Source organism: Oncorhynchus mykiss, chromosome 22 (assembly GCF_057628025.1).
Source record: "Oncorhynchus mykiss isolate SJ-2025 chromosome 22, ASM5762802v1, whole genome shotgun sequence".
In the NCBI taxonomy this organism is placed as follows: domain Eukaryota; kingdom Metazoa; phylum Chordata; class Actinopteri; order Salmoniformes; family Salmonidae; genus Oncorhynchus; species Oncorhynchus mykiss.
In genome coordinates, this window is record NC_143043.1 from 9,009,040 (window position 1) to 9,034,974 (window position 25,935).

General features: G+C 43.8%; 1 long non-coding RNA gene across 2 annotated transcripts in view; it reads left to right on the plus strand.

The window, feature by feature from the left end:
* Positions 1 to 208: 208 nt before the first annotated feature.
* The window catches only part of LOC149972792 (uncharacterized), a 237,679-nt gene continuing 211,952 nt past the window's right edge, over positions 209 to 25,935 (plus strand). For both annotated transcript variants that reach the window (XR_016490493.1, XR_016490494.1), the window contains exon 1: positions 209 to 253. This is a non-coding gene — a long non-coding RNA (uncharacterized LOC149972792). The remainder of the gene's footprint in view (positions 254 to 25,935) is intronic.

Here is a 25,935-nt window from a genome sequence, read left to right on the forward strand (position 1 = left end):
ATCGAATAGAATTGTGAAAAACACCTTGAGGATTGATTCTAAACAACGTTTGCCATGTTTCTGTCGATATTATGGAGCTAATTTGGAAAAAAGTTTGCCGTTGTGTTGACTGCATTTTCGTTTTTTTTTCTTAGCCAAACGTGATGAACAAAACGGAGCTATTTCTCTTACACAAATAATATTTTTGGAAAAAATGAACATTTGCTATCTAGCTGAGAGTCTCGTCATTGAAAACATCTGAAGTTCTTCAAAGGTAAATTATTTTATTTGAATGCTTTTCTTGTTTTTGTGAAAATGTTGCCTGCTGAATGCTAGGCTTAATGCTATGCTAGGCTATCAATACTCTTACACAAATGCTTGTGTAGCTTTGGTTAAAGCATATTTTGAAAATCTGAGATGACAGTGTTGTTAACAAAAGGCTAAGCTTGTGTTTCAATATATTTATTTCATTTTTTGCGATTTTCATGAATAGGAAACGTTGCGTTATGGTAATGAGCTTGAGGCTATGATTACGCTCCCGGATACGGGATTGCTCGATGCTAGAGGTTAAGAAATATTTAACAGAATCAGCTAAATTAATTCACCCCTGATCACACCCCTTTCATCGTCACCTACAAACATGTCATTGTATTCCTTTTCGCATCTATTCACTCCCCTCCTCTCACCTTTTCCCTTTGCTTGTGGACTTCATTGCACAAGACATCAGCTGTCTGTGACCAGGCGAAAAAACCTTTCCAAGCCAAACCTTCATATCATAAACGCTACACAGCCTACAACGTTGTCACCATATTAGCTAAAGTAACATCACAGTCAACATAGCCAATAACGCGTTAGTATATCCGCTACAATTATGCAGTACAGTGTATTAAGCAGTTTAGCAGTTACACCGGCGGGCCCCGGTGGCAATGAATGAGAAACAACTGACTTGGATGAGTTCCACAGTTGGATTGTCCTAGCCAGCTACAGTAGCTAACATAGCATTACGCTGTTTGAGCTGGGTGTTTGCGTAGGCTAAACTAGTTAGCTGCATTTGCTAGCTAAGAAAGTAAGAGTAAAAAAAATGACAAAATAGCTAGCTTTCTCCCTCTTCTCCTCCATATTTTTTAGAAAGTAATTTGTTCAAAACTGTTAAACTATTGTCTTTCTCTCTCTTTGAGTTGACTACTCACCACATTTTATGCCCTGCAGATCTGGTTGTCCACTTCCTCATCTGAAGAGCCTCCAATGATTCACATCAATAGACAAGCAAAACGCCAATAGACAAAAGAAAAAAAATATTTTTTTGAGTTGTGGTGTTCTGAGAACAGAATATTGGATTTGGAAAAATTAAGCTCTTCTGACTTCAAACCTGCTGAGGCCTGGTGCAGTACCATGTGAAAAAATGTCCATGCAGCCTACGCAATACGTTGTGGTACTGTAGTACAATGGAGAGAAAATCCTGCTGGCTCTGCACTATCTACCCTGGCACAGATAAGTGTCCCAGTCCTTGGAAAGTGTTCCTTCTAAGGGCTACCGGCCATGAAATTTCCTTTGCCAGCAACCAGGACAAATGCAGTTATAGTCTGTGTGAATAGCAGAGACACGCAGAGACTCATTTGCCCAGATCTGAGGGAGCTAGTGCTCCATCTTTACATCGTAAGTGTCATGCATTTGTGGTTTGCAATGCCACACGTGACTGACACATGATGGCGTATTATGTTAATCACATTTTTGTTCCCTGGTGGTCTGCCATCACTCTGCTGTATCCTCTCTTGAATGTGTTCTCTAAGAGAGCTCTATGGCCCTGCAGCTCCAGGAAGTCTCCCGAGATTTGAGCTAATGCAGCATCACTATGCTTCCTCAGCGGGGGCCTAGAGAGTGCAATAGCTAAATCTCCCTTGCATGTCGGCAATACACTCCGGCTTGCATCTGCAATGGATGTCTTATTCAGCTAAATCATCGGCCACTTAGACAGAAGCACTTTGTTCGGACATCACAGGCAACATTAACAGTAACGCCACAAGGTTAGAGTTTAGATTTGCTCCACAAATACAGATACTCTCTGTTCTATTTTTTGCTAGATCCACATCACTCGAGCAATGAAAATTGTCTGAATGTTCATGGGCAATATGTGCAGATAATAAAGGTACAGGAGTATACCATGATAAGGGAACTGTTAAAACACTATGTCTGATAGAAAAGCATTTTTCAAATGTATTAATGACATTCACCAGCCAGTAGTTGTACAAAGCATTCAAGGTAAAGCACAATAGGCATACAATATATCAAGCAAACATGTAATTTACGGTAGGATATTGTGTCACTACACTTTCAGAGGCACAAAGCGATTCAGATGCGATGTTCTATTTTGAAATGCTATAAATGAGAAAACAAAAGGACACCCTCAATGTGCATAAACTGGTTGAATAAACATTGTTTGAACGTAATTTGTCAAATCAAATTTTATTCGTCACATACACTCACATTAACATCTGCTAACCATGTGTAAAGAAATGCTTGTGCTTCTAGTTCCAACAGTGCAGTAATATCTAACAAGAAATGTAACAATTCCCAAACAGCTACCTAAATCAAAAGGGGTGAATGATAAATATATGGATAAGTGATGGCCGAGCGACATAGACAAGGTGCAATAGATGGTATAGTATACAGTATATGCAGTTGCAAGAAAAAGTATGTGAACCCTTTGGAATTACCTGGATTTCTACATACATGTGTCAAACAATTTGATCTGATCTTGTACGTATGAGATGAGTAAGGTAAGATATGTAAACATTATTTAACGTGGCATTGTTTAAAGTGATTACTGATACATTTATTGAAGTGGCAAGTGATTAGGTCTCAATGTTGGCAGCAGCCTCTCTGAGTTAATGATTGCTATTTAGCAGTCTGATGGCCTTGAGATAGAAGCTGTTCTTCAGTCTCTCGGTCCCAACTTTGATGCACCTGTACTGACCTCGCCTTCTGGATGGTAGCGGTGTGACCAGGCAGTGGCTCGGGTGGTTGTTGTCCTTGATGATCTTTTTGGCCGTCCTGTGACATCCGGTGCTATAGGTGTCATAGAGGGCAGGTAGTTTGCCCCCGGTGATGTGTTGTGCAGACTGCACTAACCTCTGGAGAGCCTTGCGGTTGACGGTGGTGCAGTTGCCGTACCAGGCTTTGATACAGCCCAACAGGATGCTCCCGATTATACATCTGTAAAAGTTCATCAGGGGTTGAAGAGGTGCTGTTGCGGCCTTCTTCACCACACTGTTGTGTGGGTGGACCATTTCAGTTTGTCTGTGATGTGTATGCCGAGGAATTTAACTCTCCACCTTCTCTACTGCTGTCCTTTCAATGTGGATAGGGGCTGTTCCCTTTGCTGTTTCCTGAAGTCCACAATCATCTCCTTTGTTTTGTTGACTTTGAGTGAGAGGTTGTTTTCCTGACACCAAACTCTGAGTGCCCTCACTCCTCCCTGTAGACTGTCTCATTGTTGTTGGTAGTCAAGCCCACTACTGTCTGCAAACTGTCTACATCTGCAAACGTGAAGATTGAATTAGAGGCATGCATGGCCACGCAGTCATGGGTGAACAGGGAGTACAGGAGGGGGCTGAACACGCACCCTTGTGGGGCCCCAGTGTTGAGGGTCAAGTGGAGATGTTGTTTCCTACCTTCACTACCTGGGGGCAGCCCGTCAGAAAGTCCATGACCCAATTGCACAGCGTGGGGTTTAGACCCAGGGCCTCCAGCTTGATGATGAACTTGGAGGGTACTATGTCGTTGAATGCTGAGCTGTAGTCAATGAACAGAATTCTTACATAGGTATTCCACTTGTCCAGATGGGATAGGTCAGTGTGCAATGTGATGGTGATTGCATAGTCTGTGGACCTGCTTTTGGCAGAATGCAAACTGAAGTGTGTCTAGGGTGGCCGGTAAGGTGGAGGTGATCCTTGACTAGTCTCTCAAAGAACTTCATGATGACGGAAGTGAATGCTATAGGGCGGAAGTCATTTAGTTCAGTAATCTTTGCCTTCTTGGGTACAGGAACAGTGGTGGTCATCTTGAAGCATGTGGGGACAGCAGACTGGGATAGGGAGCGATTGAATGTGACTGTAAACACATCAGCCAGCTGGGCTGTCGTCTGAGACAGCAGCTTTGCGAGGGTTAACACATTTAAATGTTTTACTCATGTCGGCCATGGAAAAGGGAGGGGGGTGTCGCAGTCCTGGGCCAGGATGGTGGCACTGTAATGTCGCCAAAGCGGGAAAAGGAGCTGTTTAGTTTGTCTGGAAGCATGACGTGTCTGGATTTCTTTTTGTAGTCCGTGATTTACTTTAGACCCTGCCACATACGACTCGTGTCTAAGCCGTTGAATTGCGAATCCACTTTGTCCCTGTACCGGCATTTCACTTGTTTGACTGCCTTGCGGAATGAATAACTACACTGTTATATTCAGCCATATTCCCAGACCCTTTTACATGGTTAACTGTGTTGGTTCGCGCTTTCAGGTTTGCGCGAATGCTGCCATCCATCCACGGTTCCTTGTTAGATTAGGTTTTAATAGTAAAATTGGGTACAACATATCCAATCAAATCAAATTGATGCATATAGCCCTTCGTACATCAGCTGATATCTCAAAGTGCTGTACAGAAACCCAGCCTAAAACCCCAAACAGCAAGCAATGCAGGTGTAGAAGCACGGTGGCTAGGAAAAACTCCCTAGAAAGGCCAAAACCTAGGAAGAAACCTAGAGAGGAACCAGGCTATGAGGGGTGGCCAGTCCTCTTCTGGCTGTGCCAGGTGGAGATTATAACAGAACATGGCCAAGTTGTTCAAATGTTCATAAATGACCTGCATGGTCAAATAATAATAATCACAGGCAGAACAGTTGAAACTGGAGCAGCAGCACGGCCAGGTGGACTGGGGACAGCAAGGAGTCATCATGTCAGGTAGTCCTGAGGCATGGTCCTAGAACTCAGGTCCTTTGAGAGAGAGAGAAAGAAAGAGAGAAAGAGAGAATTAGAGAGAGCATACTTAAATTCACACAGGACACTGGATAAGACAGTGACCCTAGCCACCCGACACATAAACTACTGCAGCATAAATACAGGAAACTGAGACAGGAGACGCAAAGAGACACTGTGGCCCCATCCGATGATACCCCCGGACGGGGCCAAACAGGAAGGATATAACCCCACCCACTTTGCCAAAGCACAGAGAGGGATATATTCAACCACCAACTTACCATCCTGAGATAAGGCCGAGTATAGCCCACAAAGATCTCCACCACGGCACAACCCAAGGGGGATGATCAGGATGAGACAGGATGATCACATCAGTGACTCAACCCACTCAAGTGACGCACCCCTCCCAGGGATGGCATGAAAGAGCACCAGTAAGCCTGTGACTCAGCCCCTGTAATAGGGTTAGAGGCAGAGAATCCCAGTGGAAAGAGGAGAACCGGCAAGGCAGAGACAGCAAGGGTGGTTCGTTGCTCTAGAGCCTTTCCGTTCACCTTCACACTCCTGGGCCAGACTACACTCAATCATATGACCCACTGAAGAGATGAGTCTTCAGTAAAGACTTAAGGTTGAGACCGAGTTTGCGTCTCTCACAAGGGTAGGCAGACCATTCCATAAAAATGGAGCTCTCTAGGCAAAAGCCCTGCCTCCAGCTGTTTGCTTAGAAATTCTAGGGACAATTAGGAGGCCTGCGTCTTGTGACCGTAGCGTACGTGTAGGTATGTACGGCAGGACCAAATCAGAGAGATAGGTAGGAGCAAGCTCATGTAATGCTTTGTAGTTTAGCAGTAAAACCTTGAAATCAGCCCTTGCCTTGACAGGAAGCCAGTGTAGGGAGGCTAGCACTGGAGTAATATGATCAAATTATTTGGTTCTAGTCAGGATTCTAGCAGCCGTATTTAGCACTAACTGAAGTTTATTTAGTGCTTTATCCGGGTAGCCGGAAAGTAGAGCATTGCAGTAGTCTAACCTAGAAAGTAACAAAAGCATGGATTCATTTTTCTGCATCATTTTTGGACAGAAAGTTTCTGCTTTTTGCAATGTTACGTAGATGGAAAAAAGCTGTCCTTGAAACAGTCTTGATATGTTCGTCAAAAGAGAGATCAGGGTCCAAAGTAACGCCGAGGTCCTGAAGACTGTTTCAAGGACAGCTTTTTTCCATCTATGTAACATTGCAAAAAGCCAAAACTTTGAGACAACTGTACAACCGTTAAGATTCATTGTCAGATTCAACAGAAGATCTCTTTGTTTCTCGGGACCTAAAAGAAGCATCTCTGTTTTGTCCGAGTTTAAAAGTAGAACGTTTGCAGCCATCCAATTCCTTATGTCTGAAACACAGGCTTCTAGCGAGGGCTATTTGGGGGCTTCACCATATTTCATTGAAATGTACAGCTGTGTGTCATCCGCATAGCAGTGAAAGTTAACATTATGTTTTCGAATGACATCCCCAAGAGGTAAAATATATAGTGAAAACAAAGTGGTCCTAAAACGGAACCTTGAGGAACACCGAAATTTACATTGGATTTGTCAGAGGACACACCATTCACAGAGACAAAATTATATCTTTCTGACAGATAAGATCTAAACCGGGCCAAAACGTGTCTGTGTAGACCAATTTGTGTTTCCAATCTCTCCAAAATAATGTGGTGATCAATGGTATCAAAAGCAGCACTTAAGGTCTAGGAGCACGAGGACAGATGCAAAGTCAAGGCTTGATGCCATTAAAAGGTAATTTACCACGTTCACAAGTGCCGTCTCAGTGCTATGATGTGGTCTAAAACCAGACTGAAGAATTTCGTATACATTGTTTGTCTTCAGGAAGGCAGTGAGCCTTTTCTAAAATACAGCCTTTTCTAAAATATTACAGCCTTTAAAATATTACAGCCTCTAAAATATTACAGCCTCTGAAATACAGCCTTTTCTAAAATATTACAGCCTTTTCTAAAATATTGAGAGGAATGGAAGATTCGATATAGGCCGATAGTTCTTTATATTTTCTGGGTCAAGGTTTGGCTTTTTCAAGAGAGGCTTTATTACTGCCACTTTATTGGCGTTTGGTACACATCCGGTGGATAGAAAGCCATTTATTATGTTCAACATAGGAGGGCCAAGCACAAGTCCTGTTTTAGACCCCATCATAGCACGGAGACTGCACTTGTGAAGGTGGTAAATTACTTTTTAATGGTGTCAGACCGATTCTCTGCATCTGTCCTCGTGCTCCTGGACCTTAGTGCTGCTTTTGATACCATCGATCACGACATTCTTTTGGAGAGATTGGAAACCCAATTGGTCTCCACGGACAAGTTCTGGCCTGATTTAGATCTTATCTGTTGGAAAGATATCAGTTTAACTCTGTGGATGGTGTGTCCTCTTACAAATCAACTGTAAATTTCGGTGTTCCAAAAACAGGACCACTATTAGGACCACTATTGTTTTCACTATATATTTTACCTCTTGGTGATGTCATTTGGAAACATAATGTTAACTTTCACTGCTATGCTGATGACATGTACATTTTAATGAAACATGGTGAAGCCCCAAAATTGCCCTCGCTGGAAGCCTGTGTTTCAGACAAAAGGAAGTGGATGGCTGCAAATATTCAACTTTTAAACTCGGACAAAACAGAAATGCTTGTTCTAGGTCCCAAGAAACAAAGAGATCTTCTGTTGAATCTGACAATTAATGTTGATGGTTGTAGAGTCGTCTCAAATAAAACTTTGAAGGACCTCGGCGTTACTCTGGACCCTGAGCTCTCTTTTGACGAACATATCAAGTGTGTTTCAAGGATAGCTTTTTTCCATTTACGAAAAATTGCAAAAAATCTGAAACTTTCTGTCAAAATGTTGCAGAAAAAAATAGTCCATGCTTTTGTGACTTCTAGGTTAGACTACTGCAATGCTCCACTTTCTGGATACCCGGATAAAGCAGTAAATAAACTTCAAATCAAATCAAAATCAAATCAAATCAAATGTTATTTGTCACATACACATGGTTAGCAGATGTTAATGCGAGTGTAGCGAAATGCTTGTGCTTCTAGTTCCGACAATGCAGTAATAACCAACAAGTAATCTAGCTAACAATTCCAAAACTACTACCTCATAGACACAAGTATAAGGGGATAAAGAATATGTACATAAAGATATATGAATGAGTGATGGTAAAGAGCGGCATAGGCAAGATACAGTAGATGGTATTGAGTGCAGTATATACATATGAGATGAGTATGTAAACAAAGTGGCATAGAGATATAAAAGATTGATGGCCTTGACATAGAAGCTGTTTTTCAGTCTCTCGGTCCCAGCTTTGATGCACCTGTACTGACCTCGCCTTCTGGATGATAGCGGGGTGAACAGGCAGTGGCTCGGGTGGTTGTTGTCCTTGATGCTCTTTATGGCCTTCCTGTGACATCGGGTGGTGTAGGTGTCCTGGAGGGCAGGTAGTTTGCCCCCGGTGATGCGTTGTGCAGACCTCACTACCCTCTGGAGAGCCTTACGGTTGTGGGCGGAACAGTTGCCGTACGAGGCGGTGATACAGCCCGACAGGATGCTCTCGATTGTGCATCTGTAGAAGTTTGAGTGCTTTTGGTGACAAGCCGAATTTCTTCAGCCTCCTGAGGTTGAAGAGGCGCTGCTGCGCCTTCTTCACGATGCTGTCTGTGTGGGTGGACCAATTCAGTTTCTCTGTGATGTGTACGCCGAGGAACTTAAAACTTACTACCCTCTGCACTACTGTTCCATCGATGTGGATAGGTGGGTGTTCCCTTTGCTGTTTCCTGAAGTCCACAATCATCTCCTTAGTTTTGTTGACGTTGAGTGTGAGGTTATTTTCCTGACACCACACTCCGAGGGCCCTCACCTCCTCCCTGTAGGCCGTCTCGTCGTTGTTGGTAATCAAGCCTACCACTGTTGTGTCATCCGCAAACTTGATGATTGAGTTGGAGGCGTGAGTGGCCACGCAGTCGTGGGTGAACAGGGAGTACAGGAGAGGGCTCAGAACGCACCCTTGTGGAGCCCCAGTGTTGAGGATCAGTGGGGTGGAGATGTTGTTGCCTTTCCTCACCACCTGGGGACGGCCCGTCAGGAAGTCCAGTACCCAGTTGCACAGGGCGGGGTCGAGACCCAGGGTCTCGAGCTTGATGACGAGCTGGGAGGGCACTATGGTGTTAAATGACGAGCTGTAGTCGATGAACAGCATTCTCACATAGGTAATCCTCTTGTCCAGATGGGTTAGGGCAGTGTGCAGTGCGGTTGAGATTGCATCAGTTAGTGCTAAACACGGCTGCTAAAATCTTGACTAGAACCAAAAAATGTGATCATATTACTCCAGTGCTAGCCTCTCAAATACTGGCTTCCTGTTAAGGCAAGGGCTGAAGGTTTTACTGCTAACCTACAAAGCATTATATGGGCTGGCTCCTGCCTATCTTTCCGATTTGGTCCTGACGTACATACCTACACGTACGCTACGGTCACAAGACGCAAGTCTCCTTACTGTCCCTAGAATTTCTAAACAAACAGGTGGAGGTAGGGCTTTCTCCTTTAGAGCTCCATATTTATGGAATGGTCTGCCTACCCATGTGAGAGACGCAGACTCGGTCTCAACCTTTAAGTCTTTATTGAAGACTCATCTCTTCAGTAGGTCATATGATTGAGTGCAGTCTGGCCCAGAAGTGTGAAGATGAACGGAAAGGCACTGGAGCAAAGCAACCACCCTTGCTGTCTCTGCCTAGCCTGTTACTCTCTCCACTGGGATTCTTTACCTCTAACCCTGACGTGGTCTTCTTGTCTGGGTTGGTGCCTCCCCTTGGGTTATGCCGTGGCGGAGATCTTTGTGGGCTATACTCGGCCTTGTCTCAGGATGGTAAGTTGGTGGTCGAAGATATCTCTCTAGTGTTGCTTTGACAAAGTGGTTGGGGTTATATTCTGCCTGTTTGGCTCTGTCCGGGGGTATCGTCGGATGGGGCCACAGTGTCTCCCGACCACTCCTGTCTCAGCCTCCAGTATTTATGCTGCAGTTGTTTGTGTCGGGGGGCTAGGGTCAATCTGTTATATCTGGAGTATTTCTCCTGTCTTATCTGGTGTCCTGTGTGATTTTAAGTATGCTCTCTAACTCTTTCTTTCTCTCTCTCTCTCTTTCGGAGGACCTGAGCCCTAGGACCATGCCTCAGGACTACCTGGCCTGATGTCTCCTTGCTGTCCCCAGTCCACCTGGCCGTGCATCTGCTCCTGTTTCAATTGTTCTGCCTGCGGCTATGAAATCCTGACCTTTTCACCGGACGTGCTACCTGTCCCAGACCTGCTGTTTTCAACTCTCTAGACACAGCAGGTGCGGTAGAGATACTCTGAATGATCGTCAATGAAAAGCCAACTGACATTTACTCCTGAGGTGCTGACCTGTTGCACCCTCAACATCAACTGTGATTATTATTATTTGATCCTGCTGGTCACCTATGAACATTTGAACATCTTAGCCATGTTCTGTTATAATCTCCACCCAGCACAGCAAGAAGAGGACTGGCCTTTATAAATACATTTGATTTGATTTAAAGAATATCAGGAAGTTTTGCGATGAAGAGGCTATGGACATCACATGCCCAAATTCAAGGGCAGGACACAAATAGGCTCTCCGAATATAGATTTAAAAAATAACTATATTTTGGAGATTATTTCATTTTCATATTCATTACATACAAAGGCCCTTTTAATTTTGTCTGGCTTGCCATTCTAAATAAAATTTGATATTTTTTGCTCATACAATTTAAAAAACAGGTCGCTAGATGTAGGCAAAGCCATGATCAAATACATAGACTGTGATATCACTAAAGTGCTAATAAGGGTTTTGTCCACAAATAGACAGGTATTTTCCTTTCCATGGTAGCAAGACCTCATCTATTTTTGATACATTTCTATAAAAATGTATTGGAGTGAGACCTTTTCTTTCTTTCAGGATATGTAAACCAAATTTGTCCACATCACTGTTGAATAATTTTATTGGTAAACTACACTGTAATGTAGGAGTTACATTTTGTGATCCAATACATAATTTGGTTTTAATCCAGAGAGGTTAGAAAAGTTTCTACATGCTCTTTGAGACTGTGGAGAGATTCGAATTGTTGATTTAAATTGGGTATGCAGAAGGATGTTTTGAAAGGTATTTAAGGAAGGTCAGGGAAAGACAAGGGAGAGGAAATATTTTAATGGTGTTGAATGCCCTGTATGCTGACTTTCTGGTGAGGCCTGATCAATCCCACTAGAAATGATCAAAACAGGTGGGATTTAATCCAATCAGGAAGTGACTCTTATTTTGAAACCCCTGTGTTCCTATGCATCCATATTGCCCATTGAAAGGGATATCAACCAGATTCCTTTTTCTATGGCTTTCCTAATGTGTCTACAGCCACTAGACATAGTTTCAGGCTTTTATTTTGAAAAATGAGAGTGAACGACAATATTGCGTCAGTTGTCAGGTGGTGGCTCTCAGAGTGATTTGTGCGTAATAGACAAAGGCGGCAATTGTTCCTCTCGCTCCTACTGAAAAGCCAATTGTCCCGGTTGATATATTATCGAATAGATATTTGAAAAACACCTTGAGGATTGATTATAAAAAACGTTTGCCATGTTTCTGTCGATATTATGGATCTAAGTTAGAGTTTGTTTCAGCGTTGTCGTGACCTCAATTTCCGGTGGATTTCTCAACAAAACGTGGACAAGAAACTGAGGTTTTTCGGATATAAAAATAATCTTTATGAAACAAAAGGAACATTTGCTATCTAACTGGGAGTCTCGTGAGTGAAAACATCCGAAGCTCATCAAAGGTAACGATTTAATTTGATTGCTTTTCTGATTTTCGTGACCAAGCTTCCTGCTGCTAGCTGGACATAATGCTATACTTGGCTATCGATAAACTTACACAAATGCTTGTCTTGCTTTGGCTGTAAAGTATAATTTCAAAATCTGAGATGACAGGGTGATTAACAAAAGGCTAAGCTGTGTTTCACTATATTTCACTTGTGATTTTACGAGACTCCCAGTTACACAACAAATGTTCCTTTTGTTCCAGGACACCCTTTGGAAGTCCTCTACACAATATTTTGCTGTCTGTGCCATGTCCCATAGCAGTCTCTTTCTGATGTACAGCAGAGGCAAACTGAAAAAGTGGTGCATGTCATGCGACACAGAACACAACGACACCTCCATGCTGTGCCCTTTTGGCCCTGAGGCACAGTTATGCCTGCAGTAATGAACACTATTGGAGGCAGGTGTAGAGGGGGCAGAGGTAGAGCGGGCAGCTTGGCACCGGGGGCTCCCAGTCGGAGTCGCTATCACTGTGAAAGAAAACATTAAAAAATATATTTGTATTTGTATGAGCCTTTTATCATCACATAAAATAAACAGATATGTATTGTATAGAGCAGAGGGAACAGTCACTAAGGTGAAGTGCTGTTCCATTCAACTCCGGCCATTGTTGTGTGCCTGCCCTCCCCCGAAAAGCACCCAATGACTATTTCATATTGAAATGGAGAGGAGTATATACATGGAATATATATATATATATATATATATATATATATATATATATATATATATATATATATATATACACACACACACACACATACATACACACCAAAACACCAAAACAAACCGACAAACACACACACACACACTCAAACCACACATTTCATTGCAAATTGCAAAACATATATATATATTTTTTTTTTTTTCATTTGGGTACATTTTTCATCCAAACATCAAAATACTGCCCCCTACACTCAACAGGTTAAAGGGATATTCCATTATTTAAAAAAATCTATGTCACCCACCTACCAATAGGTGCCCCTCTTTGCGAGGCATTTGAAAACCTCCATGGTCTTTGAATCTGTGTTTGAAATTCACTGCTCGGCTGAGGGGAGAATGGTTCATAATAATGGCCGTAATGGAGCAAATGGAAATAGCATGAAACACCTGGAAAGCATGTGTTTGACATATTTGATATCATTCCACTGATTCCGCTCCAGTCATTACCCCGAGCACATTGTCCCCAATTAATTAATGTGCCACCAACAACCTGTGTTACAGATAAATGTATGTGTGGAGTACTGAGATGAGGTAGTCCTTCAAAAATCATGTTAAACACTATTATTGCACACAGAGTGAGTCCATGCAACATATTATGTGACTTGTTAAGCACATTTTTATTCCTGAACTTACTTAGGCTTGTCATAACAAATTGTTTGAATAGTCATTGACTCAAGAAATGTACGCTTTTAATTTTTTATTTGTTAAGATCATTGTAAAAACAGCATACCACTTTGACATTATGGGGTATTGTGTGCAGGCAAGTTACAAAAAAATCTAAATGTAATCCATTTTAAATTCAGTCTGTAACACAACAAAATGTGGAAAAACTCATGGTGTGAATACTGCCTGTATGCTATTATAGGCTATATCATAGAAGTCATTAGCTATTTCTATTTTAAAATGTTTTGGCATTTTTGATAAATCTACATTATGCTCAAAAAGCCACAAAAGCTTAATTGGCCACTGTCTAAACTTAACTTAAAATGAATACAGCCTCAATATTCACAGTAAACCTTCATAGGTGGTTTGAAATCAGATAGAAATATGATTCCTGGCAATGCGATTTGTCTGAACTTCTGAATTATTTTTCCTCGAGTGGTTGTTTGACATATTTTTGTAGTTTATTTATTTTATTTCACCTTTATTTAACCAATGAAACAAGTTCTCATTTACAACTGCGATCTGGCCAAGATAAAGCATAGCAGCAACACAGAGTTACACATGGAGTACACAATAAACAAGTCAATAACACAGTAGAAGAAAATTTAAAATTTAAAAATGTAAATAAAATGTAATAAACATTTAAACAGTCTATATACATTGTGTGCAAAAGGTATGAGGAGGTAGGCAAATAATTACAATTTAGCAGGTTAACACTGGAGTGATAAATGATCAGATGGTCATGTGCAAGTAGAGATACTGGTGTGCAAAAGAGCAGAAAAGTAAATAAATAAAAACAGTATGGGGATCAGGTAGGTAAATTGGGTGGGCTATTTACCGATGGACTATGTACAGCTGCAGCGATCAGTTAGCTGCTCAGATAGCAGATGTTTGAAGTTGGTGAGGGAGATAAGTGTCATGTATTGTCATGTTGTGTCTTGTTTCTGTCCTTTCCCTTCACCCTGTCTCCCTCTGCTGGTCGTTATTAGGTTACCTTTTCTCCCCCTCTTTCCCCCAGCTGTTCCTTGTCTCCTCCTAACTACCTCGTCACCCCTTTTCCCACCTGTTCCCTTTTTCCCTCTGATTAGTCCTCTATATCTCTCTCTGTTTTTGTTTCTGTCTTTGTCGGATTCTTGTTTGTGTTATTCATGCCTGAACCAGACTATCGTCATGTTTGCTGCAACCTTGTCCTGTCCTGTCGGAATCTGCCGGTCCATCTGAGCCTACGTATGTTTTGTTATTAAAGAAGCTCTGTTTACGTTAATTCGCTTTTGGGTCCTCATTCACGCACCGTAACAGAAGAATCCGACCAAGAATGGACCCAGCGACTTCGGATCCTCTCCACTCAGCCGTCGAGATCCAGGGAGCGATGCTAGGCAGACACGAGCAGGAATTGTCTGCTGCTCGACATGCCGTTGAGACCCTGGCCACCCAAGTCTCCAACCTCACAGAACAGGTTCACCATCTCCGCCTCGATCCACCGGCCACTTCCAGGGCTTTCGAATCTCCGGAGCCCAGAATCAATAACCCGCCGTGTTACTCTGGGGAGCCCACTGAATGCCGCTCGTTCCTCACCCAGTGTGATATTGTGTTTTCTCTCCAGCCCAACACTTACTCCAGAAGCACTGCTCGTATCGCCTACGTCATATCTCTCCTTACTGGACGGGCTCGTGAGTGGGGCACGGCAATCTGGGAGGCAAGGGCTGAGTGTACTAACCAGTATCAGGACTTTAAGGAGGAGATGATACGGGTTTTTGATCGATCTGTTTTTGGGGAGGAGGCTTCCAGGGCCCTGTCTTCCCTATGTCAAGGTAATCGATCCATAACAGACTACTCTATTGAGTTTCGCACTCTTGCTGCCTCCAGTGGCTGGAACGAGCCGGCTTTGCTCGCTCGTTTTCTGGAGGGTCTCCGCGCAGAGGTAAAGGATGAGATTCTCTCCCGGGAGGTTCCTTCCAGCGTGGATTCCTTGATTGAACTCGCTATTCGCATTGAGCGACGGGTTGATCTTCGTCACCGAGCTCGTGGAAAGGAGCTCGCGTTCTCCGTTGCCCCCCTCTCCGCATCACTACCATCTTCCTCTGCCGGCTCGGGTGCTGAGCCTATGCAGCTGGGAGGTATCCGCATCTCGACTAAAGAGAGGGAACGGAGAATCACCAACCGCCTCTGTCTCTATTGCGGTTCCGCTGGTCATTTTGTCACTTCATGTCCAGTAAAAGCCAGAGCTCATCAGTAAGCGGAGGGCTACTGGTGAGCGCTACTACTCATGTCTCTCCTTCAAGATCCTGCACTACCTTGTCGGTCCATCTACGCTGGACCGGTTCGTCAGCTTCCTGCAGTGCCTTAATAGACTCTGGGGCGGAGGGCTGTTTTATGGACGAGACCTGGGCTCGGGAACATGACATTCCTCTCAGACAGTTAAGGGAGCCCACGGCCTTGTTCGCCTTGGATGGTAGTCCTCTCCCCAGGATTCAGCGTGAGACGCTACCTTTAACCCTCACTGTCTCTGGTAATCATAGCGAAACCATTTCTTTTTTAATTTTTCGTTCACCTTTTACACCTGTTGTTTTGGGCCATCCCTGGCTAGTTTGTCATAATCCTTTTATTAATTGGTCTAGTAATTCTATCCTCTCCTGGAACGTCTCTTGTCATGTGAAATGTTTAATGTCTGCTATCCCTCCTGTTTCCTCTGTCTCTTCTTCACAGGAGGAGCCTGGTGATTTGACAGGGGTGCCGGAGGAATATCACGATCTGCGCACGGTGTTCAGTCGGTCCATGGCCACCTCTCTTCCTCCACACCGGTCGTATGATTGTAGTATTGATCTCCTTCCGGGAACCACTCCCCCCCGGGGTAGACTATACTCTCTGTCGGCTCCCGAACGTAAGGCTCTCGAAGATTATTTGTCTGTAGCTCTTGCCGCCGGTACCATAGTCCCCTCCTCCTCTCCCGCCGGAGCGGGGGTTTTTTTTGTTAAGAAGAAGGACGGGTCCCTGCGCCCCTGCATAGATTATCGAGGGCTGAATGACATAACAGTGAAGAATCGTTATCCGCTTCCTCTTATGTCTTCAGCCTTCGAGATCCTGCAGGGAGCCAGGTTTTTCACCAAGTTGGACCTTCGTAACGCTTACCATCTCGTGCGCATCAGGGAGGGGGACGAGTGGAAGACGGCGTTTAACACTCCGTTAGGGCACTTTGAATACCGGGTTCTTCCTTTCGGCCTCGCTAACGCTCCAGCTGTCTTTCAGGCATTAGTCAATGATGTCCTGAGAGACATGCTGAACATCTTTGTTTTCGTTTACCTTGACGATATCCTGATTTTTTCACCGTCACTCCAGATTCATGTTCAGCACGTTCGACGTGTCCTCCAGCGCCTTTTAGAGAATTGTCTTTTTGTGAAGGCTGAGAAGTGCACTTTTCATGCCTCCTCCGTCACATTTCTCGGTTCTGTTATTTCCGCTGAAGGCATTAAGATGGATCCCGCTAAGGTCCAGGCTGTCATTGATTGGCCCGTCCCTAAGTCACGCGTCGAGCTGCAGCGCTTTCTCGGCTTCGCGAACTTCTATCGTCGTTTCATCCGTAATTTCGGTCAGGTGGCAGCTCCTCTCACAGCCCTTACTTCTGTCAAGACGTGCTTTAAGTGGTCCGTTTCCGCCCAGGGAGCTTTTGATCTCCTCAAGAATCGTTTTACATCCGCTCCTATCCTTGTTACACCTGACGTCTCTAGACAGTTCGTGGTCGAGGTTGACGCGTCAGAGGTGGGCGTGGGAGCCATTCTTTCTCAGCGCTCCCTCTCTGACGACAAGGTCCACCCTTGCGCCTATTTTTCTCATCGCCTGTCGCCGTCGGAACGTAACTATGATGTGGGAAACCGCGAACTGCTCGCCATCCGCTTAGCCCTAGGCGAATGGCGACAGTGGTTGGAGGGGGCGACCGTTCCTTTTGTCGTTTGGACTGACCATAGGAACCTTGAGTACATCCGTTCTGCCAAACGACTTAATGCGCGTCAGGCGCGCTGGGCGCTGTTTTTCGCTCGTTTCGAGTTCGTGATTTCTTATCGTCCGGGCTCTAAGAACACCAAGCCTGATGCTTTATCTCGTCTCTTCAGTTCTTCAGTAGCCTCCACTGACCCCGAGGGGATTCTCCCTGAGGGGCGTGTTGTCGGGTTGACTGTCTGGGGAATTGAGAGGCAGGTAAAGCAAGCACTCACTCAAACTCCGTCGCCGCGCGCTTGTCCCAGGAACCTTCTTTTCGTTCCCGTTCCTACTCGTCTGGCCGTTCTTCAGTGGGCTCACTCTGCCAAGTTAGCCGGCCACCCTGGCGTTCGGGGTACGCTTGCTTCCATTCGCCAGCGTTTTTGGTGGCCCACCCGGGAGCATGACACGCGTCGCTTCGTGGCTGCTTGTTCGGTCTGCGCGCAGACTAAGTCCGGTAACTCCCCTCCTGCCGGCCGTCTCAGGCCGCTTCCCATTCCCTCTCGACCGTGGTCTCACATCGCCTTAGATTTTGTCACCGGACTGCCTTCGTCAGCGGGGAAGACTGTTATTCTTACGGTTGTCGACAGGTTCTCTAAGGCGGCTCATTTTATTCCCCTTGCTAAGCTTCCTTCTGCTAAAGAGACGGCACAAATCATCATCGAGAATGTTTTCAGAATTCATGGCCTTCCGTCAGACGTCGTTTCGGACAGAGGTCCGCAATTCACGTCTCAATTTTGGAGGGAGTTTTGCCGTTTGATTGGGGCTTCCGTCAGTCTCTCTTCCGGCTTTCACCCCCAGTCTAACGGTCAAGCAGAACGGGCCAATCAGACTATTGGTCGCATCTTACGCAGTCTTTCTTTTCGCAACCCTGCGTCTTGGTCAGAACAGCTCCCCTGGGCAGAATACGCCCACAACTCGCTTCCTTCGTCTGCGACCGGGCTATCTCCTTTTCAGAGTAGCCTCGGGTACCAGCCTCCGCTGTTCTCATCTCAGTTCGCCGATTCCAGCGTCCCCTCCGCTCAGGCTTTTGTCCAACGTTGCGAGCGCACCTGGAAGAGGGTCAGGTCTGCACTTTGCCGTTATAGGGCGCAGACTGTGAGGGCTGCTAATAAGCGTAGAACTAAGAGTCCTAGATATTGTCGCGGTCAGAGAGTTTGGCTCTCCACTCAGAACCTTCCCCTTAAGACCGCTTCTCGCAAGTTGACCCCGCGGTTCATTGGTCCGTTCCGTATTTCCCAGATCATTAATCCTGTCGCAGTTCGACTTCTTCTTCCGCGATATCTTCGTCGCGTCCACCCGGTCTTCCATGTCTCCTGTGTCAAGCCCGTTCTTCGCGCCCCCGCTCGTCTCCCCCCCCCCCCCCCCCCCATCCTTGTCGAGGGCGCACCCATCTACAGGGTCCGTAGGATTTTGGACATGCGTCCTCGGGGCCGTGGTCATCAGTACCTAGTAGATTGGGAGGGGTACGGTCCTGAGGAGAGGAGTTGGGTTCCCTCTCGGGACGTGCTGGACCGTGCGCTGATCGATGATTTCCTCCGTTGCCGCCAGGTTTCCTCCTCGAGTGTGCCAGGAGGCGCTCGGTGAGTGGGGGGGTACTGTCATGTATTGTCATGTTGTGTCTTGTTTCTGTCCTTTCCCTTCACCCTGTCTCCCTCTGCTGGTCGTTATTAGGTTACCTTTTCTCCCCCTCTTTCCCCCAGCTGTTCCTTGTCTCCTCCTAACTACCTCGTCACCCCTTTTCCCACCTGTTCCCTTTTTCCCTCTGATTAGTCCTCTATATCTCTCTCTGTTTTTGTTTCTGTCTTTGTCGGATTCTTGTTTGTGTTATTCATGCCTGAACCAGACTATCGTCATGTTTGCTGCAACCTTGTCCTGTCTTGTCGGAATCTGCCGGTCCATCTGAGCCTACGTATGTTTTGTTATTAAAGAAGCTCTGTTTACGTTAATTCGCTTTTGGGTCCTCATTCACGCACCGTAACAATAAGTCTCCAACTTCAACGATTTTTGCAATTCGTTCCAGTCACAGGCAGCAGAGAACTGGAAAGAAAAGCGGCCAAAGAAGTGTTTGCTTTAGGGATGATCAGTGAGATCACTGAGACACCTGCTGGAGAGCTTGCTACGGGTGGGTGTTGCCATCGTGACCGGTGAACTGAGATAAGATGGAGCTTTACCTAGCATGGACTTGTAGATGACCTGGAGCCAGCGGGTCTGGTGACGAATATGTATCGAGGGCCAGCCGACTAGAGCATACAGGTTGCAGTGATGGGTGGTATAAGGTGCTTTAGTAACAAAGCGGATGGCACTGTGATAAACTGCATCCAGTTTGCTGAGTAGAGTATTGGAAGCTATTTTATAGATGACATCGCCGAAGTCGAGGATCGGTAGGATAGTCAGTTTTACTAGGGTAAGTTTGGCGGCGTGAGTGAAGGAGGCTTTGTTGCGAAATAGAAAGCCGATTCTAGATTTGACTTTGGATTGGAGATGTTTGATACGAGTCTGGAAGGAGAGCTTACAGTCTAACCAGACACCTAGGTACTTATAGATCCACATATTCTAGGTCGGAACCATCCAGGGTGGTGATGATAGTCGGGCGTGCGGGTGCAGGCAGCGAACGGTTGAAAAGCATGCATTTGGTTTTACTAGCGTTTAAGAGCAGTTGGAGGCCACGGAAGGAGTGTTGTATGGCATTGAAGCTCGTTTGGAGGTTAGATAGCACAGTGTCCAAGGAAGGGCCAGAAGTATACAGAATGGTGTCGTCTGCGTAGAGGTGGATCAGGGAATAGCCCGCAGCAAGAGCAACATCATTGATATATACAGAGAAAAAAGTCGGCCCGAGAATTGAACCCTGTGGCACCCCCATAGAGACTTCCACAGATGAACTCTGGAGCTCTGTCAGAGTGACCATTGGGTTCTTGGTCACCTCCTTAACGAAGGCCCTTCTGCCCCGATTTCTCAGTTTGGCCGGGCGGCCAGCTCTAGAAAGGGTCTAGTTGGTTCCAAAATTCTTCCATTTAAGAATGATGGAGGCCAGTGTGTTCTTGGGGACCTTCAATACTGCAGACATTTTTTGGTACCCTTCCCCAGATCTGTGCCTCGACACAATCCTGTCTCGGAGATCCAAGGGCAATTCCTTTCTACCTCGTGGCTTTGTTTTTGCTCTAACATGCACTGTCAATTGAATTTACCACAGGTGGACTAACATCAAGTTGTAGAAACATCTCAAGGATGATCAATGGAAACAGGATGCACCTGAGCTCAATTTCAAGTCTCATAGCAAAGTGTCTGAATACTTATGTAAATAAGGTAGTTCCGTATTTTATTTGTAATACATTTGCAAGCATTTCTGAAAATCTGTTATCACTTTTGTGGAAGGACCACCTGAGGGCAGGCTGGGCTCATGGATAGTAGCCCAACAAGGCATGGGAGACAAGGTAACCAGAGGCAATTAAGCACAGCTGACGGTACTAATGACATACTCTCCTTCCCCTATAAGAGAGAGAATGGAACCAGCAGAGAAGGGGGAAACTATCTCTGGAAGATGGCCACCGAGAGAGAGGAGCTATCCAGGAAGAACCACTAAGACGTTGACAATCCCGTGACTTTTTGTTGTAGTTTAAAGATAATCCTATTATGTTCTTGTTTCATCTGGAGAAGAAGATGTATGTTTTTCCTTGGAAGATTTTCATTGATTATGTTGGAGTGTTTGTGTTGACCCAATGCCCTCAATAGAGAACTGTGTTCAATCAAGAAAACTTACTCCTGACTCGTTTATTACACCTTCCCGCTTTAGAGTGACACCCAATTAATTGGTCCGCTCACACTTTGTAATTATGAGGTGTTGTGTGTAGATTGCTGAGGGAAAAAAACATTAAGTCTAACATAGCAAAATGTGGAAAAAGTCAAGGGGTCTGAATAGTTTCCGAATGCACTGTAACTGTTGTCTGGCTCTAATGGTCTCTGGGCACACGGTCTCTTGTTATGTTATGTTTCGATTATTCAGCAACAATATTTACCCTCACTCGGATACAGTGCAGAACGTCCCAACTGCTGTCTCTCTTTTTTTTTGTCTGGGGGCTAATCCGTGGTCAGTGGTGGAAAAAGTACCCAACTGTCATACTTGAGTAAAAGTAAAGATACCTTAATAGAAAATGACTCAAGTAAAAGTCACCCAGTAAAATTCTACTTGAGTAAAAGTCTAAAAATATTTTGTTTAAAATATACTTCAGTATCAAAAGTAAAAGTATAAATAATTTCAAATTACTTATATTAAGCAAACTAGATGGCACCATTTTCTATTTTTTTGTATTTACGGAAACCAGGGGGCACACTAACACTCAGACATAATTTACAAACAAAACATGTTGGTTTAATGAGTAGGGATGATCAGGGATGTTCGGGTGAGAGGTGCGTGAATTGGACTGTTTTCTTGCCCTGCTAAGCATTCAAAATGTAACAAGTCATTTTGGGTGTCAAGGAAAATGTAAGGAGTAAAAATAATATTTTCTTGAGGAATGTAGTGAAGTAAAATTATTCAAAAATATAAATAGTAAAGTACACATACCTCAAACTACTTAAGTAGTATTTTAAAGTATTTTTACACCACTGTCCATGGTAGATTTAATGCCAAGACCCTGTGGTGGCTGTCCACGTGACAGAGGTCGAATGGCTGTCACCAAGATGAGGAAATGTTTCCCAGATTTTGGAGACAAACTCCTCTTCCTCGAGGTTGCACAGCACCACAACATAGACAATTCCAGAAGCATCTGAAATGACAAAAACAGATTAAACACAGGGAACTAGGGGGGAATAGGAGGTAAATTAGGAGAGCTAGGGATGTAGGAAAGAAGGAATGGCTAAGAAAGGTTGTAAGAAAAGCTAGGAAAAGAGGAAAGGAACCTCAATAAGGATTGGACAAAAAGAGCTTAGAAAGGAAAGTAGATAAGGAAAGGGAGCTAGGAAAGTATAGTATGAAAGAGTTAACAAAAAAAATGGAAATGAGGAAAGGAAAGAGTTAAAGGAGCTACATGCAGAATTTTAGCATTTTAATTTCAGAACATTTGTATAATATATCTGCAGTAATAGTGGCATATCAAGAAGTTGATAAACAGCATGATCATTATACAGGTGTATCTTATGCTGGGGACAATAAAAGGCCAAACTAAAATTAGCAGTTTTCTCACACAACACAATGTGTCAAAATTTTGAGGGAGCGTGCAATTGTTATGCTGACTGCAGGAATGTCCACCAGAGCTGTTGCCAGAGAATGGAATGTTCATTTCTCTACCATTATCCACCTCGAATGTCATTTTAGAGAATTTGGCAGTATTTCCAACCAACCTCACATACGCAGACCAAGTTTATGGCGTCATGTGGGTGAGCGGTTTGCTGATGTCAACGTTGTAATCAGAGTGCCCCATGGTGGTGGTGGGGTTATGGTATAAGCTACAGACAATGAACACAATTGTATTTTATCGATTGCATCTTGAATGCACAAAAATACCATGACGAGATCCTGAGGCCCATTTCTTTCAAGGTATCTGTGACCAACAGATGCATATCTCTTTACCCAGACATGTGAAATCCATAGATTTAGGGCCTAATGAATGTATTACAATTGACTTATTTCCTCATATGAACTGTAACTCAGTAAAATCTTTGAAATTGTTGCATGTTGTGTTTATATTTTTGTTCTGTATATATAATGTAAGTGACTAGATTATTAATCTACAACTTCCAGACTGTAAAATGATATGGATCTGGAAGAAGATTAGGGGAGATAGTGCACATGTTCTGGGGTGTTTAGTTAGGCAATTGCTTCTTCTGGAAGAGTGGCGCTGGAGAGTTAGGCTAGCTACACTAGGGATCAATGTTCCCTCTAAGTTGCGCATGTGGTCTCGCAGCTCCTGGACCAGTCCTACACAGAAGAATTGGCAGTCCACGCAGAGATGCTGAGATTGAACTTCACTAGAGTTTACACTATCTTTCCTGAAACAGTTCAAAATGTCCCTTTTAATGTGGACATTTTGATCAAATCAACATAATCAGTCCCTTTCAATGCAACAAACCAAAATAAATCTAACTTTGCAAGACTGAGAGTCAGTCATTTTTGTTGTAGGTTGGGGGCGCATCGGAGTAAAGCCTACTAGTTCTATTGACAGTTACAATCGGCCTTTCAATCACTCATAACTAGCGTAGATAGGCTTTTGAGAACGAAGAGCAGAGCCATGTGTATCTGCATTTGCTGATATTCTTTGCTAGCTAGCAAGTTACTAGCCCAGGTATAGCAAAGTTGTCAGCAATGGGGGAGTGATTGCTTCCTACAAGAGTACAGGACCTGCAGTCCTTGCTACAAATCTAACTATCTTTGAAAACAACCTTTGAGACAGGTTAGGGTTAGAGCTTTATCTTTTTTTTGCAGGCTTGAATAACCAAATAAGGCATAGCCAAAATTTCATATAACACTATACAACACCATTTTCAGTCACCTTTCTGGCCAATACAGAGTTTTGTAAAAACATCAGTCTGAAATGGTTAATGTCAAGCCATGCCTACCTTTTGTAAAAAGTCTAATGGAACGAAGGCCTACATTGAACATCATATACTGTAGGCTATTGTAGGATATATCATGGAAGTCAATAGCTATTTCTACATGAAAATGGCATTAGCTCCATTGGTTTTGTTGTTCATTATGTTCAAAAAGCCTAAAGCTAAAGCGGGTACAGCCCCAGTATTCCCTGTAAACATCAAAGTTTCTACTCACAAGAGCTGAAATTTGCTCAGTGCCAAAAATGTTTAGACGTAACATTGCTTACTGTAAGAACATACATTCATTGGATGATATTTCACTAGGAATCCAAGATGGGAGACTGTGTCGCCAACCAATAATATGGATGTAATTATCCGTTTGTATGACGATAAGATTCTCTTTACACTTAAAGCAAGCATCAAGGTACTTATCTGTCTCCGAATCTGTATTCTCCTTCAGTGACAAAAGATACCACCCTCATTCACTTGTGATTGTAGTATATTTAATCACTATCCATGTTGACTCCAAGTCATGATGGAATGTCTTTGTTTTGATGGGTTGAAAGTCATGATAAATTGCTGCAAAACTCAAATCAACTTTTCCTGCAAGATATCTCGTGTGTGCATTCATCTGGATTCCTCCAATATATTTCCTGCCGCTTAAATAAATGGATATGTAAAATGAAAGTTCCTTCAGATAATGCTTGTAGGCTCTTGGCATGAATAATACAATGTTTTCTTTTGACAACATTTCATACGACAAGATTTCATGGTATTACTTTTTGCAGGCCGCTAGAACAGCAGGAGACTTCTCCCTGGATGCACCAGTAATAAAAACAGCTGCACATTTTTGGCGGTGAGGTTAATGAAAGACGACACTGCTGTGCTCTCCCTGTAATTCCTGGATGAATAAATGAAGGCTCTGTCTGCCTTCACTACTAACAACCACAGTTTTCTATTGTCATGCTGTGCAGTGAAACTCAGGGTAAAAATAGCTATGGGTATTGTAGCCTCTTTTAGAATATGAGAGTAAAATACATACACCCTTGTCTCTAACATGTAGGCTCGGCATTCCCGAACAGTCCCATTAAAAGTCAGAATGTTGAAAAAACTTCACTTCAACTTACTTTACCTGTTGTCCGCCAATGTTGTCCCTATGTCAGAGGTAATCCACACAGAAGTATTATCAACCTGACATTCTGTATATTTATTTTTCACACTACAAACACTTGCACAGTATGGCCAAGCCTAACCGAACCGCAGACCGAACATTGTCCTAAGCAATCAGGTGGCAAATTTCACAAACACTTTTAACTGATAGTGAGGAAACGTTCTTCAGTCGATTACATTCGGCTATTGTTTTACATATTGTGCATCAAGTGCAATGCGTCAGCAGATTGAAAATACAAGCGACAGAACCTACCGGCATCGCAAAAAGTTTGATAAAGAAGACTTTCCTGTGGATACTCCACCTCCTACCGTCAAAAGGAAAAAGAGCACAGGTAAAGTGTAAATATCATTTTATTCAACATTTTGGCTTGTAGAGACTTGTCTTTTTCAGACAGACTTCTTTCAGACTGAATATCCATGTGGTAACCATGGTAACAGTGGTTTTTAGGCAATGGAAAGTGATGTGGAAGCATTCCGAGGAGCTCCCTGCATTGTCAAATCAGGTTACCCCTCATCACTAGGTCGTTACATCTGAGAGGACTGGCTGTGTCATCAAGAGAAATTTAAAAAATATGCTTAGTTTTTATACTACAGTTCAGGGTACGATCACTTCTAACGAAAACAATATTTAGAGTTTGGATACACACTAATTGTCATCATGTTTGGCTACTTTCAGTCTTGTTTCCAGCCCCAAATCCTGTCTCGTTCATTCGACTATTGGACGTCTGAAAAGAGTTTACGTCCTTAAAGCAAAATGATTGGCAAAGAAACATGGGGTATTGTCCTTTCCAAAGCCACAGTCCAGTGGAATTAAGATAAAAGTTGAAGGAAACATCGGAAATGTAGTGTAGAAGTAATGAGGTCAGCCCAATAATTCCAGGCATGAAATACTTTATTTTTAATGGAGAGAAAATAGTTATTGTACAGAAACGCCTTGAACTCTGCAACCCTGTGTCTAGCTTAGAACAATTTTGACAAATTTGTGCGTGGGAAATGTCAGTGTTTATGAATATGCAGACTGTCATACTG